General features: G+C 37.4%; 2 protein-coding genes and 1 non-coding gene across 4 annotated transcripts in view; all 3 read left to right on the forward strand.

Moving 5' to 3' along the window:
• Nucleotides 1-16,989, forward strand: part of SCP2 (sterol carrier protein 2) — a 981,293-nt gene that overhangs the window by 122,270 nt on the left and 842,034 nt on the right. The window lies entirely within an intron of this gene.
• Nucleotides 1-16,989, forward strand: part of ZFYVE9 (zinc finger FYVE-type containing 9) — a 116,242-nt gene that overhangs the window by 22,328 nt on the left and 76,925 nt on the right. The gene's annotated exons all lie outside the window — the stretch shown is intronic.
• LOC138431249 (U6 spliceosomal RNA) lies at nucleotides 9,654-9,760 on the forward strand. The gene has a single exon (XR_011253606.1). It is a non-coding gene; the product is annotated as a U6 spliceosomal RNA (small nuclear RNA).

Genomic DNA, 16,989 nt, shown 5'->3' on the forward strand with positions numbered 1-16,989 from the left:
ATCTCATCCTCTGTCATCCCCTTCTCCTCCTGCCCCCAATCCCTCCCAGCATCAGAGTCTTTTCCAATGAGTCAACTCTTTGTGTGAGGTGGCCAAAGTACTGGAGTTTCAGCTTTAGCATCAGTCCTTCCAAAGTAATCCCAGGGCTGATCTCCTTCAGAATGGACTGGTTGGATCTCCTTGCAGTCCAAGGGACTCTCAAGAGTCTTCTCCAACACCACAGTTCAAAAGCATCAATTCTTCAGCACTCAGCCTTCTTCACAGTCCAACTCTCACATCCAAACATGACCACTGGAAAAACCATAGCCTTGACTAGATGGACCTTAGTCAGCAAAATAATGTCTCTGCTTTTGAATATGCTATCTAGGTTGGTCATAACTTTTCTTCCAAGGAGTAAGCGTCTTTTAATTTCATGGCTGCAGTCACCATCTGCAGTGATTTTGGAGCCCCCCAAAATAAAGTCTGACACTGTTTCTACTGTTTCCCCATCTATTTCCCATGAAGTGATGGGACCAGATGCCATGATCTTCATTTTCTGAATGTTGAGCTCTAAGCCAACTTTTTCACTCTCCACTTTCACTTTCATCAAGAGGCTTTTTAGCTCCTCTTCACTTTCTGCCATAAGGGTGGTGTCATCTGCATATCTGAGGTTATTGATATTTCTCCCGGCAGTCTTGATTCCAGCTTGTGTTTCTTCCATCCCAGCATTTCTCATGATGTACTCTGCATAGAAGTTAAATAAGCAGGGTGACAATATACAGCCTTGACGTACTCCTTTTCCTATTTGGAGCCAGTCTGTTGTTGCATGTCCAGTTTTAACTGTTGCTTCCTGACCTGCATACAGATTTCTCAAGAGGCAGGTCAGGTGGTCTGGTATTCCCATCTCTTTCAGAATTTTCCACAGTTTATTGTGATCCACACAGTCAAAGGCTTTGGCATATTCAATACAGCAGAAATAGATGTTTTTCTGGAACTCTCTTGCTTTTTCCATGATCCAGTGGATGTTGGCAATTTGATCTCTGATTCCTCTGCCTTTTCTAAAACCAGCTTGAACATTAGGAAGTGCACGGTTCACATATTGCTGAAGCCTGGCTTGGCGAATTTTGAGCATTACTTTATTAGAGTGTGAGATGAGTGCAATTGTGTGGTAGTTTGAGCATTCTTTGGCATTGCCTTTCTTTGGGATTGGAATGAACACTGACCTTTTCCAGTCCTGTGGCCACTGCTGAGTTTTCCAAATGTGCTGGCATATTGAGTGCAGCACTTTCACAGCATCATCTTTCAGGATTTGAAATAGCTCAACTGGAATTCTATCACCTCCACTAGCTTTGTTCATAGTGATGCTTTCTAAGGCCCACTTGACTTCACATTCTGGGATGTCTGGCTCTAGATGAGTGATCACACCATCGTGATTATCTTGGTCGTGAAGATCTTTTTTGTACAGTTCTTCTGTGTATTCTTGCCACCTCTTCTTAATATCTTCTGCTTCTGTTAGGTCCATACCATTTCTGTCCTGTATCGAGCCCATCTTTGCCTGAAATGTTCCCTTGGTATCTCTGATTTTCTTGAAGAGATCTCTAGTCTTTCCTATTCTGTTGTTTTCCTCTATTTCTTTGCATTGATCGCTGAAGAAGGCTTTCTTATCTCTTCTTGCTATTCTTTGGAACTCTGCATTCACATGCTTATATCTTTCCTTTTCTCCTTTGCTTTTCGCTTCTCTTCTTTTCACAGCTATTTGTAAGGCCTCCTCAGACAGCCATTTTGCTTTTTTGCATTTCTTTTCCATGGGGATGGTCTTGATCCCTGTCTCCTGTACAATGTCACAGACCTCATTCCATAGTTCATCAGGCACTCTATCTATCATATCTAGTCCCTTAAATCTATTTCTCACTTCCACTGTATAATCATAAGGGATTTGATCTAGGTCATACCTGAATGGTCTAGCGGTTTTGCCTATTTTCTTCAATTTGAGTCTGGAACAGAAGAATAGGCTGTGATAAAAATACACTTGAATATAGAAGGAGTTAATAGAAAATTGTGGGAAATTATTTAGCAAAGCTTAGTGGCACCCCACTCCAGTATTCTTGCCTGGAAAATCCCATGGATGTAGGAGCCTGGTAGGCTACAGTTCATGGGGTCGCTAAGAGTTGGACACAACTGAGCGACTTCACTTTCACTTTTCACTTTCATGCATTGGAGAAGGAAATGGCAACCCACTCCAGTGTTCTTGCCTGGAGAATTCCATGGACGGAGGAGCCTGGTGGGCTGCAGTCCATGGGTTCGCTGAGAGTCGGACACGACTGAGCGACTTCACTTTCACTTCCACTTAGGGCATATATTCAGCTCTTGATGAGTAGAATTACAGATATTGTTACATTTATCTTGATATATTGTCTTTAAGAAGAATATAATTGAATTTAGGAAGATATTAAAATATTGCAGTTTATTTCTATATTGTTACAGTGGACATCAAAACACCTGGATTCCATTCTTCATTGTTAACTGGAAAACTATGTCATGCTCTAAAATGCTTAGCAAATGGGTTTTATTTTATGATTTCATGCAATATTAATTCATATAATTGTTCCCTCCAGCAGCATAATCTTTTACTTCTCCTGTATGATAAGTAATAAATTACAGAATAGAAAGAATACAGAAGAGAGTTTCCTGCTGGTCCAGTGGTTAGGACTTGGGGCTTTCACTGCTGTGCCCCCAGGTTCAGTCCCTGGTTGGGAAACTAAGATCCTGTGAGCTGTGCAGCGAGACCAATAAAAAAAAGAGTACAGAGAATTCCTTCCTTGAAAATTTCTCATGATCATTGTAAATCTAATGAACTTAGCCCTCTAAGTTCAAGTGATCATTGTTATTATATACCTATATTTATTTCCTGTGGAAAACACTGAATCTAGTAGATCACGGTTATTCATCCTCTGTTATGTTCCATTTGCCGTAAGTATTTGACCCCTTTTTATTTGATTATTTGACTTGAAAGGCCTAAAGGAAGCTAATGAGTTTAAGAGTACAGGAAAGAGCTTTTTGAAAGTGGAAAAGAATTGCTAAAAGAAAAAAAAAGTTTTTTATCTTTTATTTGGTCATTCACAAGGTTTTATCACACTTTATCCATTACCATCAGTGATGTGGCTGGTTGTTATTTACGAGATGCTAGCTGGTTTATGACTGTTCTATCTACTGAAATAGACATGAAAATAGCCTTTAAAAGTTCTTGAACTGATACTCACAATGTAGATACTGTATATTTGTTTAGGACAGTGTGCAAGATGAGAATAGCATTTTTTTAAACACTTCTACTATATACTAGGCTTCTCTGGTCTAAACTAAACACAGTTCTCTGAGATACAGTTAAAGAGGAGAAAAGTACCTCAGAAAGTAGAGTTTATAAGTGAAAGTGCATGGATTTTAACACAAAGTTATTCAGTTCTAAAGCCCCTTGCTCTTTTTACCACACTGGACATAGTAGCAAAATTTATCAGTATTTGGATTGCTTACTAAAAATCTAAGTGATTGTCTTTGGGTGAACACTAGTTTTGGATAATGGTAAAGGACTGGGAATTTGAAAGGAAGAAAAAATGCTAAGTGATTGGTGCTATCAGTGGATGGGAGAGTATAGCAAAGGCAGCAGGATTTTAGGTTTTACTTCACTATTAGGTCTTGGACTACAAATTAAGAAAAGAACATGTGGGTGCCAGGTCATAGAGTGAGGAGAGATATACCACTCCAGTTTACTCACTACTTTTTCCACATTAATTGACTTTAATAGTATAACTCAAAATTGATGGATTTTTACTATGTTTGGATAGATGGTGATTTGAATAGGCAGACCACAGAAGAGGAATGTAGGAGAGGAAGAATGGAAAGAACAGTGGAATGAGTATGAAACAGCTCTGGGCTTCTGTTTCCTCTGCTGTAAAAGGAAGGGATTGCATAGATTTTATTTCCTTACAGCTCTGAAATCTTGTGTGAACTTCTGTGTTTAAAAAAGAAAGAAAAGGAAATGATAAGGTTTGTGCTAGCACTGATTTATCTCTGTAAAGTTATTATTAAACATACTTGATTAGCCAAGGTCACTTTGTGGGAAAAATATGCCATTAAACATTTTGTAATGTGCTGTGCTGAAAGTGTGTTTTCTGGAAGTCATCTTAGTTTGATTGGAATGCTGCTTATTACAGTACCACTTAATGGGCTATACTAGGGATTGTGTTTTGCAATTACTGTTCTTTTTTATTCATTTCCAATAGTACTAATACTTTTACATGCAAATGATCATCACATATAGTTTAAAGCAGATAGCTTGATGACATGTATAACATCAAGATGGCGTATTGAAAACTGATTTAGATTATTTTTAATATAGCTCTAGAAAGGTACCTTCCTCTACACAGTGGGGATTATAGGTATTTAATGTATACAGAACATTTCTGCATGTAATTATAAAATGTTATGTTTTACATAAATTTATATTTATGAAAGTGATTCATGTATAATGAACATTTCTGAATGTAATTATAAAATTTTATGTTTTACATAAATTTATATAACATAAATATAAGTTTATATAATTTATATGTTAATGTATAAAATGGCAAACTACAGTTAGTATTTAATGCCATACTTTTAATTTGAATTACTGTTCCACAGTAGTTATGAGTAATTTTGTCTATAAAGGAATATAAAAGAACTAAATAATAATATTTGATATCTTTGTTTCTATAGCATATTTTTAAGTGGGAAATATTTTAAAGAATTAAAATAAGTTTTCAAATTTGAAATTGAAAACAAAACACATTTTTAGTTGAGAAGAAGAGGCCTGGTACAATTTTTGTTTTAAACAAAGTAATATTTATATATTTAAAGATGGCAATCTTCTACATACTTTTACAAATCCAAAGTCCCTAATTCAGCTCCCTGGATATACCCACTTTAAGAAATTAATAACCTGTTTCTTAAGTTAAAGTATAGTTGGTTTACAGTATTACATTAGTTTCAAATGTACACCATAGTGATTCAGTATTTTAGTAGATTATACTCTTTTTTTGTTTTCTGACTGCACCATACAACTTGTGGGATCCCAGTTCCTCAAACATGGATTGAAACCACACCCTTGACAGTGAAAATGTAGAGTCCTAACCACTGGACTGCCGGGGAATTCCCTATATTCTATTTAAAATTATTAAAATAATGACCACATTTCTCTGTACTGTATAATGCATCCTTGTACCTTATTTATTTTATGCATAGTGGTTTGTATTGCTGCCTCTCAATCCTCTATTCCTATCTTGCCCCTCCCCTTTCCTCTTCTCAGTGCTAACCACTAGTTTGTTCTCCTTATCTGTGGGTCTGTTTGTTTTGTCATATTCAAGAGTTTTGTCTTTCTCTGTCTAACTCTTTTCACTAAGCATAGTACTCTCTAAGGCCCATCCATGTTGTTGTAAATGGCAGAATTTCATTCTTTTTAGTGACTGAGTGATAGTCCTATGTGTGTGTGTGAGTGCGCGCGTGCGCGTGTGCGCGTCACATGTGTCCATCCATGCATGCACATGCACGCGTGCCCTACATATTCTTTGTCCATTCTTCTCTTGATGAACATTTGGGTTGAGCCAATATCTTGGCTCTTGTAAATAATGTCATGATGAACATAGGAGTCCATATCTTTTTCAGTTACTGTTTTCATATTCTTTGGCTGAATAACCAGAATTGGGATAGCTGGATAATACATTAGTTCTGTGCTTACTTATTTGAGAGATTTCCATACAGTTTTCCATAGTGGCTATACCAGTTTACATTCCCACCAGTAGTTTATGAGGGTTCCCTTCCATGTCCTTCCTGACATTGTTATTTGTAGACTTCTTGATGATAGCCATCATGAAAGGTGTGAAGGTGATATCACATTATGATTTTGCTTTGCATTTTCCTGATGATTAGTGATGTTGAACATCTTCCTGTGGCTCGTGGCCATCTGTGTGTCTTCTTTGGAAGCATGTTCATGTGTTCTGGCCATTTTTAATTTCGGTTGTTTGTTTTTTTGATACTGAATTGTTTGAGCTCTTTATATATTTTGAATATTAATCCCTTACTGATCATATAATTTGCAAATGTTTTATCCCATTTTGTAGGTTGATTCTTTGCTTTGTTGATGGTTTTCTTTGCTGTATAAAATCTTTTAAATTTAAGTAGATGCCATTTATATATTTTTGATTTTTTTTCCTTTGGCTTAGAAGACAGATCCAAAAAAAAAAATTGATACAGTTTGTGTTAAAGAGTGTTCTCTGTGTTTTCTTGAAGTCTTATACTTTCCAGTCTAACATTTAGGTCTTTAATCCATTTTCTTTTTGTAAGTAATGTGAAAAAAAATTCTAATTTTATTTTGTAAAATAAATGTAGCTGTCCAGTTATCCAGCACCACTTATTGAAGAGACTATCTCTTCTCCTTTGTATATTCTTGCTTCCTTTGTCATAGGTTAATTGATATAAGTATATGGGTTTATTTCTGGGCTCTCTATTTTGTGTTGATCTGTGTGTCTTTTTTTGTGCCAGTACTATGCTATTTTTTAAACAACTTTAAATTTTGTATTGGAGTATACCAATTAACAATATTGTAATAGTTTCAGGTGAACAGCAAAGGGATTCGGCCATACATATACATGTATCCATTCTCCCCCAAACTTCCCTTCCATCCAGGATGCATAACATTGAGCATAACATTGAGCAGAGTTCCTTGTGCTGTGCAGTAGGTCCTTGTTGGGTATCCATTTTAAATATAGCAGTGTAGTACTCTGCTATTTTTATGACTGTAGCTTTGTAGTATAGTCTGAAGCTAGCACCCCAACTTTGTTCATTTTTCTTAAGATTGGTTTGGGAAGTCAAGAATTTTTTGTGGATCCATATAAGTTTTAGGGTTGTTCTAATTTGGTGGAAAAATATCATGGTTATTTTGATAGGGATGGCATTAAGTCTGTAGATTGCTTTGGGTAGTGTAGTATTTATCAGTATTGCTTCTTCTAATTCATTTCTTCAGTTTCTTCCTTTCTTCAATATCATCTTCAGTTTCCTTCATCAGTGTTTCATGGTTTTTAGAGTCTTTCACCTCTTTGGTAAGTTAATCCTAGATATTTATTGTATTTGATGCCATTTTAAACAAGATTATTTTATTGCTTTTTCTCTCTGGTAGTTCATTATTAATTTATAGAAAAGCAACAGATTTCTGTACATTAATCTCATATCCTGCAACTTTACTAAACTCATTTATTCTAGTAGCTTTTCAGTAGAGACTTTCAGTTTAGTTCAGTTCAGTTGCTCAGTCATGTCCGACTCTTTGTGACCCCATGAATCGCAGCACACCAGGCCTTCCTGTCCATCACCAACTCCCGGAGTTCACTCAGACTCATGTCCATTGAGTCAGTGATGCCATCCAGCCATCTCATCCTCTGTCATCCCCCTTTCCTCCTGCCCCTAATCCCTCCCAGCATCAGAGTCATTTCCAATGAGTCAACTCTTCGCATGAGGTGGCCAAAGTACTGGAGTTTCAGCCTTACCATCATTCCTTCCAAAGAAATCCCAGGGCTGATCAATGCAAAGAAATAGAGGAAAACAACAGAATGGGAAAGACTAGAGATCTCTTCAAGAAAATTAGAGATACCAAGGGAACATTTCAGGCAAAGATGGGCTCGATACAGGACAGAAATGGTATGGACCTAACAGAAGCAGAAGATATTAAGAAGAGGTAGCAAGAATACACAGAAGAACTGTACAAAAAAGATCTTCACGACCAAGATAATCACAATGGTGTGATCACTCACCTAGAGCCACACATCCTGGAATGTGAAGTCAAGTTGGCCTTAGAAAGCATCACTATGAACAAAGTTAGTGGAGGTGATAGCATTCCAGTTGAGCTATTTCAGATCCTGAAAGATGATGCTGTGAAAGTGCTGCACTCAATATGCCAGCAAATCTGGAAAACTCAGCAGTGGCCGCAGGACTGGAAAAGGTCAGTTTTCATTCCAATCCCAAAGAAAGGCAATGCCAAAGAATGCTCAAACTACCTCACAATTGCACTCATCTCACATGCTAGTAAAATAATGCTCAAAATTCTCCAAGCCAGACTTCAGCAATATGTGAACTGTGAACTTCCAGATGTTCAAGCTGGTTTTAGAAAAGGCAGAGTGGAGACTTTAGGGTTTCTCTATATGTAGAGTCATGTCATCTAGTAATAATGACAGTTTTACTTCTTCCTTTTCAATTTGGATGCATCTTATTTCTTTTTCTTGTCTGAATGCTGTGGCTAGGACTTCCAATACTATGTTAAATAGAAGTGATTGGGAGTGGGCATCCTTTGTCTTGTTCCTGATTTAAGAAGGAAAGCTTTGAGCTTTCACCATCGAATATGATGTTAGCTATGGTCCTTGGCTTCCATGGTGGCTTTAGTGGTAAAGAATCTACATTTAGTGCAGGATACTTTGGGATTTGTTTGTTCTTCTTTTTCTAATTGTTTTAGACTGTAGTTTAGTTTGTTTGAGGTTTTTCTTATTTCTTGAGGTAGGCCTATATCACCATAAACTTGCCTCCTAGAACTGCTGTTGCTGCAACTCAGAGATTTTGGGATGTGGTGTTTCCACTTCATTTGTCTAGGGTATTTTCTGATTTTCTCTGTGATTTCTTCATTGATTCATTGGTTTTTTAGTAATGTGCTGTTTAGTCTCCACATGTTTATGTTTTTCCCATTTTTCTTTCTGTAGCTGATTTTTAGTTTCATACCATTATGATTAGAAAAATGCTTGAAGTAATTTCTATCTTACATTTGTTGAGACTTGTTTTGTGACCTGGAATATAATCTGTCCTGGAGAACCTTCCATATGCACTTGAAAATAATGTATTTCTGCTTTTCTGGATTGGATGTCTTGTAGATGTTTGTTAAGTTCAAATAGTCTAATGCATCCTTTAAGACTGATGCTTGCTTATTGAATAGACCTTTCTTTTTTTATAGCAGAAAAATTGGGCAGAAAGCACACCTCCCCTCAAGTGGACCTCATTATTGACATCTTGTACTAGAGTAGTACATTTGTTGCAATTAATGAACCAATATTGATACATTATTTTATTAACAATAATCATATAAAAGAAAAACATACTACAGTTTTGTTAGTGTTTGCTCCTTGAATTTTACAGTTCTATTGGTTTGATAAATGCATGTTATCTATCTTATTATCATATAGAAAGCTTATACCACCCTGGAAGTCCCTTGTGCCCCGCTTATGTATCCCTCCCTTACTTTATCTGAACCCTGGCAACTACTGATCTTGGCCCTGTAGTTTTTGCTTTTCCAAAATGTCTTTTATCAATGGTTGGTATCATACATTATGTTCGCTTTCAAACTGGCATCTTTGACTTAGAAATATACATTTAAGATTCTTCCCTAACTTTTTAAAAAATTGAGTATAATTGACATATAAGGATGTATTACTTTCAGGTATACAATATAATGATTAGATATTTGTGTGTATTGTGAAATGATCACCATAATAAGTCCAGTTAACATCTGTACCATACATAGTTACCAAATTTTCATATGATGAGAACTTTTAAGATTACACTCATAGCAACTTTCAAATTTGCAATATAGTATTATTAACAATAGATGGGTGCTTGCTTCGGCAGCGCATATACTAAAATTGGAACGATACAGAGAAGATTAGCATGGCCCCTGCGCAAGGATGACATGCAAATTCATGAAGCGTTCCATATTTTTGGATTCATGTCAATGTATGGCAAAACCAATACAGAATTGTAAAGTAAAATAAAGTAAAACTAAAAAAAAAAAGAAAGTGAAAAAATAAACAATAGACAGGATGACAAGCACTACACCCTATGATTTATGTAGTTTATAACTTCAAATTTGTGTCTTTTTAGCATCTTCATCTCTTTCGCATATATTGCCACCTTGGCAACTACCACCAGATTATTCTCTGATTTAATGAGCTCATTATTTGTTGTTTTGTTTTGATAGTAGAGTCCACGTATAAGTAAGCTCATCCAGTATTTGCTATCTCTGACTTATTTCACTAGCATAATTCCCTCAACTTGCATCCATGTTGTTGCAAATGTAAAGATTTTATTCCTTTTTTTTTTGTGCTGAATAATAGTCCATCAACAACAGAATGGGAAAGACTAGAGATCTCGTCAAGAAAATTAGAGATACCAAGGGAACATTTCATGCAAAGATGGGCTCGATACAGGACAGAAATGGTATGGACCTAACAGAAGCAGAAGATATTAAGAAGAGGTGGCAAGAATACACAGAAGAACTGTGCAAAAAAGATCTTCACGACCGAGATAATCACAATGGTGTGATCACTCACCTAGAGCCACACATCCTGGAATGTGAAGTCTAGTGGGCCTTAGAAAGCGTCACTACGAACAAAGTTAGTGGAGGTGATGGAATTCCAGTTGAGCTATTTCAGATCCTGAAAGATGATGCTGTGAAAGTGCTGCACTCAATATGCCAGCACATTTGGAAAACTCAGCAGTGGCCACAGGACTGGAAAAGGTCAGTTTTCATTCCAGTCCCAAAGAAAGGCAAAGCCAAGGAATGCTCAAACTACCCCACAATTGCACTCATCTCACATGCTAGTAAAGTAATGCTCAAAATTCTCCAAGCCAGGCTTCAGCAATACATGAACCGTGCACTTCCTAATGTTCAAGCTGGTTTTAGAAAAGGCAGAGGAATCAGAGATCAAATTGCCAACATCCACTGGATCATGGAAAAAGCAAGAGAGTTCCAGAAAAACATCTACTTCTGCTTTATTGACTATGTCAAAGCCTTTGACTGTGTGGATCACAATAAACTGTGGAAAATTCTGAAAGAGATGGAAATACCAAACCACCTGACCTGCCTCTTGAGAAATTTGTATCCAGGTCAGGAAGCAACAGTTAGAACTGGACATGGAACAACAGACTGGTTCCGAATAGGAAAAGGAGTACATCAAGGCTGTATATTGTCACCCTGCTTATTTAACTTCTATGCAGAGTACATCATGAGAAATGCTGGGCTGGAAGAAGCACAAGCTGGAATCAAGATTGCTGGGAGAAATATCAATAACCTCAGATATGCAGATGACACCACCCTTATGGCAGAAAGTTAAGAACTAAAGAGCCTCTTGATGAAAGTGAAAGAGGAGACTGAAAAAGTTGGCTGAAAGCTCAACATCCAGAAAACGAAGATCATGGCATCTGGTCCCATCACTTCACGGGAAATAGATGGGGAAACAGTGGAAACAGTGTCAGACTTTATTTTTTGGGGCTCCAAAATCACTGCAGATGGTGACTGCAGCCATGAAATTAAAAGACGCTTACTCCTTGGAAGAAAAGTTATGACCAACCTGGATAGCATATTGAAAAACAGAGACATTACTTTGCCAACAAAGGTCCGTCTAGTCAAGGCTGTGGTTTTTCCAATGGTCATGTGTGGATGTGAGAGTTGGACTGGGACTGTGAAGAAAGCTGAGCACCGAAGAATTGATGCTTTTGAACTGTGGTGTTGGAGAAGACTCTTGAGAGTTCCTTGGACTGCAAGGAGATCCCACCAGTCCATTCTGAAGGAGATCAGCCCTGGGATTTCTTTGGAAGGAATGATGGTAAGGCTGAAACTCCAGTACTTTGGCCACCTCATGTGAAGAGTTGACTCATTGGAAATGACTCTGATGCTGGGAGGGATTGGGGGCAGGAGAAGGGGACGACCGAGGATGAGATGGCTGGATGGCATCGCGGACTTGATGGACGTGCGTCTGAGTGAATTCCGGGAGTTGGTGATGGACAGGGAGGCCTGGCGTGCTGCGATTCATGCGGTCGCGAAGAGTCAGACACGACTAAGCGACTGAACTGAACTAAACTGAATAGTCCATCATGTGTGTGTGTGTATACACATATACATACAAAAACACATACCAAAATTTCTTTATTCACTTATTGATGGACACCTAGGTTGTTTCCATATATTGACTATTGGAAATAATGTTGCAGTGAGCATGGTGGTGCAGGCATCTATTTGAGTTATTGATGTTGCGTTCTTTGGATTAATACCTAACTTTGGAATTGCTGGGTCATATGATAGTTACATTTTTAATTTTCTGAGCATCCTCTGTACTGTTTTCTGTAGTGGCTGCACCAATTTTCATTTCCACCAACAGTGGACAGGGCTCTCTTTACATCCTTCGCAACATTTGTTGTTTGTTGTCTTTTTGATAATAACCATTCTGACAGGTATGAATTGATATCTCATTGTGGTTTGATTTGCATTTTCCTGATAATCAGGGAGCATCTTTTCACATACATGTTGGCCCTTCTTATGTCTTCTTTGGAGAAATTTCTGTTCATGTCTTTTACCTATTTTTAATTGGATTGTGTATTTTCCTCCTGTTGAGCTATATGAGTTCTTTGTACATTTGTAATATTAACCCCTTATCAGATACATGACTTGAAAATATTTTCGCATTTTCCATATTGTCTTTTCATTTTGTTGATGGTTTCCTTTACTGTGTAGAATCTTTCTAGCTTGGTATAGTCCCACTTGTTTATTTTTACTTTTTTGGTCATTGTGAAAACCAGAGTCATAGAACCTCCATGTCTTTTTGTGACATGATAACTCATTTCTTTTTATTGCTGTGTAGTGGTGTGTTGTATGGGTACACCACAAGTTTGTTTATTCATTCAGCTTTTGAAAGACATCTTGGTTGATCTAGTTTTTGGCAATTATAAGTAAAGATGTTATAAATATTTGTGTGCAGGTTTTGACTAGATGTATGTTTTTCATTTGGCCCTGTATAAATATATAGGAGCATGATTACTGGAGGGTATGGTAAGCCTGTGTTTCTCTTCATAAGTGTTAGTAGCTCAGTCGTGTTCGACTCTTTGCGACCTCATGGACTGTAGCCCACCAGGCTCCTCTGTCCATGGAATTCTTCAGGCAAGAATCCTGGAGTGGGTAGCCATTTCCTTTTCCAGGGGATCTTTCTGACCCAGGAATCAAACCCAGATCTCCAACATTGCAGGCAGATTCCTTACTGTCTGAGCCACCAGAGAAGCGCTTCTTTTCATAAAAAACTGCCAAATCGTCTTCCAAAGCGGCTGTACCATTTTTGCATTCCCATCAGCAGTGAATGAAAATTCTTGTTGCTCCACATCCTCACCAGCATTTGGTCTTGTCAGCTTTGGATTTTTAGACATTTTAATTAATTTATTTATTTGGCCACGGTGTGTGGCTTGTGGGATGTTAGTTCCCCAACCATGGATTGAATCTGGGCCCTTGGCAATGAGAGCTTGGAGTCCTAACTGCCAGACAGGCAGGGAAGTCCCAAATTTTAGACGTTTTAATAGGTGTAGTATCTCATTTTTGTTGTAATTTGCAACTCTAATGACAGGATCTTGAACATCTTTTCTTTCACCTATTTCCCATGTGTATCTTCTTTGGTAAAGTGTCTGTTTAAATCTTTTGCCTATCTTTTAATTGGGTTGTTTGTTTTCTTTTTTAAGATAATTTTACTTATTTGTTTTTCTCTCTGCTAAGTCTTTGTTGCTATGAGAGCGTCTTTCTAGTTGTAGTGAGTGGGGGCTACTCTTTAGTTGCGATGAATGGGCTTCTCCTTGTGGGGGCTTCTCTTATTGCAGAGCACGGGCTCTAGGCATGTGGACTTTAGTAGTTGTGGCACGTGGGCTCAGTAGTTAGAGCTCCTGGGCACTAGAGCACAGACTTAGTAGTTGTGGCACACGGGTTTAGTTGCTCTGCAGCACATGGGATCTTCCTGGGTCAGGGATCAAACCTGTGTCCCTTCATTGGCAGGCAGATCCTTTACCAGTGAGCCATCAGGGCAATCCCATTTTCTATTTGCTTATCTGTTAATGGGGAACAATAGATATAAAAGTAAGAAATAGATACTTTAAATAGAATATTGCATAGTAAGTTAGTTTCCCTCATACTCTGCCTGAAAACCTGCCTGTCCTATCTTTTCACTGACATTATGAGTCTAGCCATTCTGGCGTGGTAAAACAGGATCAAGTGTGCTGGTTTCATCTTGAGTTCTAATGAAGCTAGGAAATGTTTTCCATAGAAAAGACTGAGGGCTAAAAATCAGCCTAACCCATGTCATAGCACTTATCATACAGTATTATCTTTGACCTTCTCCCTCATTGGTCTGTAAGGACCTTGTGATTATGATTCTGTTTGTGTCCCCAGCATTTGGTGCAGTACCTGCTACTTACAAAGCGCTCAGTGAATGTTTGTTAATGAATAAATGAATCCCAGACAATTTCTTTATTCAATAAACACCGAGTGTCTGTCACTGTGCTGGGTGCTGGTTTATACTAATGGCATTGTGATCCATATTCTCATGTAAAGATTAGTGGGAATAACCAAAAGCAAACAAACAGAATTTCAAATTGTGATGAGGCCTATTTAGGAAATTAACAAGGAGGGATACTGTATAAGAGGGACGGGGGAAGAAGGTCTGGGTAGTCCTCTGAGAAGTGGCATTTTAGGTGATACATGAAATTTGAGGAGTCAGTCATCAGAACAGGAAGCAGAATGCTTTAGGAAGAGTGAACATCATAGACACAGTCTCTGAGGTAGGAAAGCACCTCTTCAAGAAACTGAAAGGAATACAGTGTGGTTAAAGTACAACAAGTAAAAGAAACCACATAAAAAGAGCTTAGAGAGGGACTCAGGGAATAGATCATTGGGCTTTGCAGGTTATGTAGGGAATTCAGTGAGAAGCCGTGGGGATGCCCGAGCTCATCTAGTGAAGAGTGGACAGAGGGAAGAGAAAGGGCCCAGGCCTGAGCCACTGAGAGAAGAAAGACTCAGTTCAAGTGACTGAGAAAGAGTGGCCAGAGAGACAGGTGGAAAACAAAGAAAATGTGTTGTCTTGGAAGTCAAAAGAAGAATGTAGTTTGTCAAAGGATGGGGACTATCACCTGTGTAAAATGCTGATCAAGGTCAATAAGATGTGGACAGGGAAAGGACCATTATACTTGACGACAGTAGGGTCATTTATAAAAGCCGTCTTGATAGAGAATGCTTTTTTCTATTCTATGAATACAGAAGCAGGATGGGTTAAAAGTGGGGATTTGGTTGAAAATGGAATAAGAAGTGAAGGGACTGAGAGATCCTTTTCAGATTTTACTGTTAAGGGAGAACAGAAAAAATTGGAGCAATTATTAAATGAAGGTGGTGATTATGGGTGAATTTTTTTAAGGATGGAAGATACTACTGTGTTTATATAACATCATGAATGATCTTCTAGGCAAGTTGTTTTAGAGGAAAAGGGGGATTAATCAAAGGAAGAGAAAAAATTTTGAGAAGGCCAAAGAGATGAATTTGTGCATTTATTGAGTGTTAGGTTTTCAATAAGGGTAAGAAAGAGAAGGTAGGGAATTTTTTTTGTATTTAGGTGAATTTTTGTATTTAGTGGTGAAAGCATTAAGAAATTTCTAAATCCTTGGCTCATATTTCATATCGAAAATATAAATATTGAGAGAAGGTGAAATAGGGCTAGATGATGAAGGTTTCAGAAAATTGTTAGTTATTTTGGAGTGGGAAAGTAAATCCTAGTAGAAAATTGAAATTTTCATAGCCCTGTAAGACTTTGTATTAAACTTTCAGCCAAATTGTACTAGTCCAATCCATTCTTGGGATAGGGTCAGTATTTGTCTTTGGAGACATTTTTAAATTGTTACATTGTCTTTGCAATAAAAGCACTTTCTATTGGAAAAGCAAGAAAAGTCCTAAAGGGCCCATCTATGTTGCCATCTGTTCATCTATTTCCATTTATTTGTTTACTCATTGATTCGTTCAGTGAGCGTTATTTATTGCTTACTGTTCTGTTTTTAATTAAAGAGAGGCAAAAACAGTATAAGAATGGTCACTGTATGAAAACATACTGCTCATATTTCTGTAGATGACAAAGCTTTAGTATATGAAATATAATAAGTAACAAAACAATTACAAAGTTGCAGATGCTTTGCAGTTGGAGGCAGATTGATGATGATGGTGGTAGTGATGGCGAGAAGAATGAGATAATGTTCTCATTTAATATTTATTGGATGTTTACCATATGCCAGACACTTCTAAATGCTGATTATGTTATCTTATTTAGTATATGGTAACTCTTTAGGAGATAGCTAGTGTTATAATCCATATTTTGCAATAGGTTTAAAATGATTAAGTAACCTGTTCAAAATCACACAGCAGATAACTGAGTTAGGATTCTAACTCAGACTCTCTGACTTGCAGAGTCCACACTCCAAAGCAATTTGCAGTGGTTTTAGGAAAAAACAGAATAAGAGAATGGTGGAATTGAAGTCCTTAGTACTAGGGCCACTTCTCTAGCAACACCTGGACTGTGACCACACAGTTCCTGGGCAGCCAGCTAGGAGGGAATCAGAAGGGAGCTAACATTTATTTAGTACATGCTCAGTATTTTGTTTATTATCTAATTTAATCTTTCTAGTAAACCTGTGTAAACGGTGATATTATCCCTACTTTACAATTGAAGAAACTAAGTGGAACTAGAAACCAACCAAGGCTTTTTTTTGGCTGTATAATTCATGCTTTTTTCCCATAAATGTGATGGAGAGGGTAAAAATTAAAAACCTAATAGGTTTATTGCATAGACATCACCTGGACCTTTGAGCATTTAAAGGTAATAATTTTTGTCCATTGTTGGCTCCTTTTTTCTCTGTTTTCCCCTGCAGAGTTGAGTGACAGTAGTATCAATACAAAAATAAAACACTTTCCCTCAAAAAAAAAAAAAACTATTAATATGTTGTACTTTTATACACTTTTATACTTAATTAAAAAAAGAAGGGTGAAGAAACCCTGATTTGTATTTTGCTAGATGGCAATTTTTTATTTTAAATAAAATTATACATTAAGTTGCAAATTACTTTTGAATAACTTGACTTACACTCAGTTTTGTTTACCGCTGA

This window comes from Ovis canadensis, chromosome 1, assembly GCF_042477335.2.
Source record: "Ovis canadensis isolate MfBH-ARS-UI-01 breed Bighorn chromosome 1, ARS-UI_OviCan_v2, whole genome shotgun sequence".
NCBI classification, from domain to species: domain Eukaryota; kingdom Metazoa; phylum Chordata; class Mammalia; order Artiodactyla; family Bovidae; genus Ovis; species Ovis canadensis.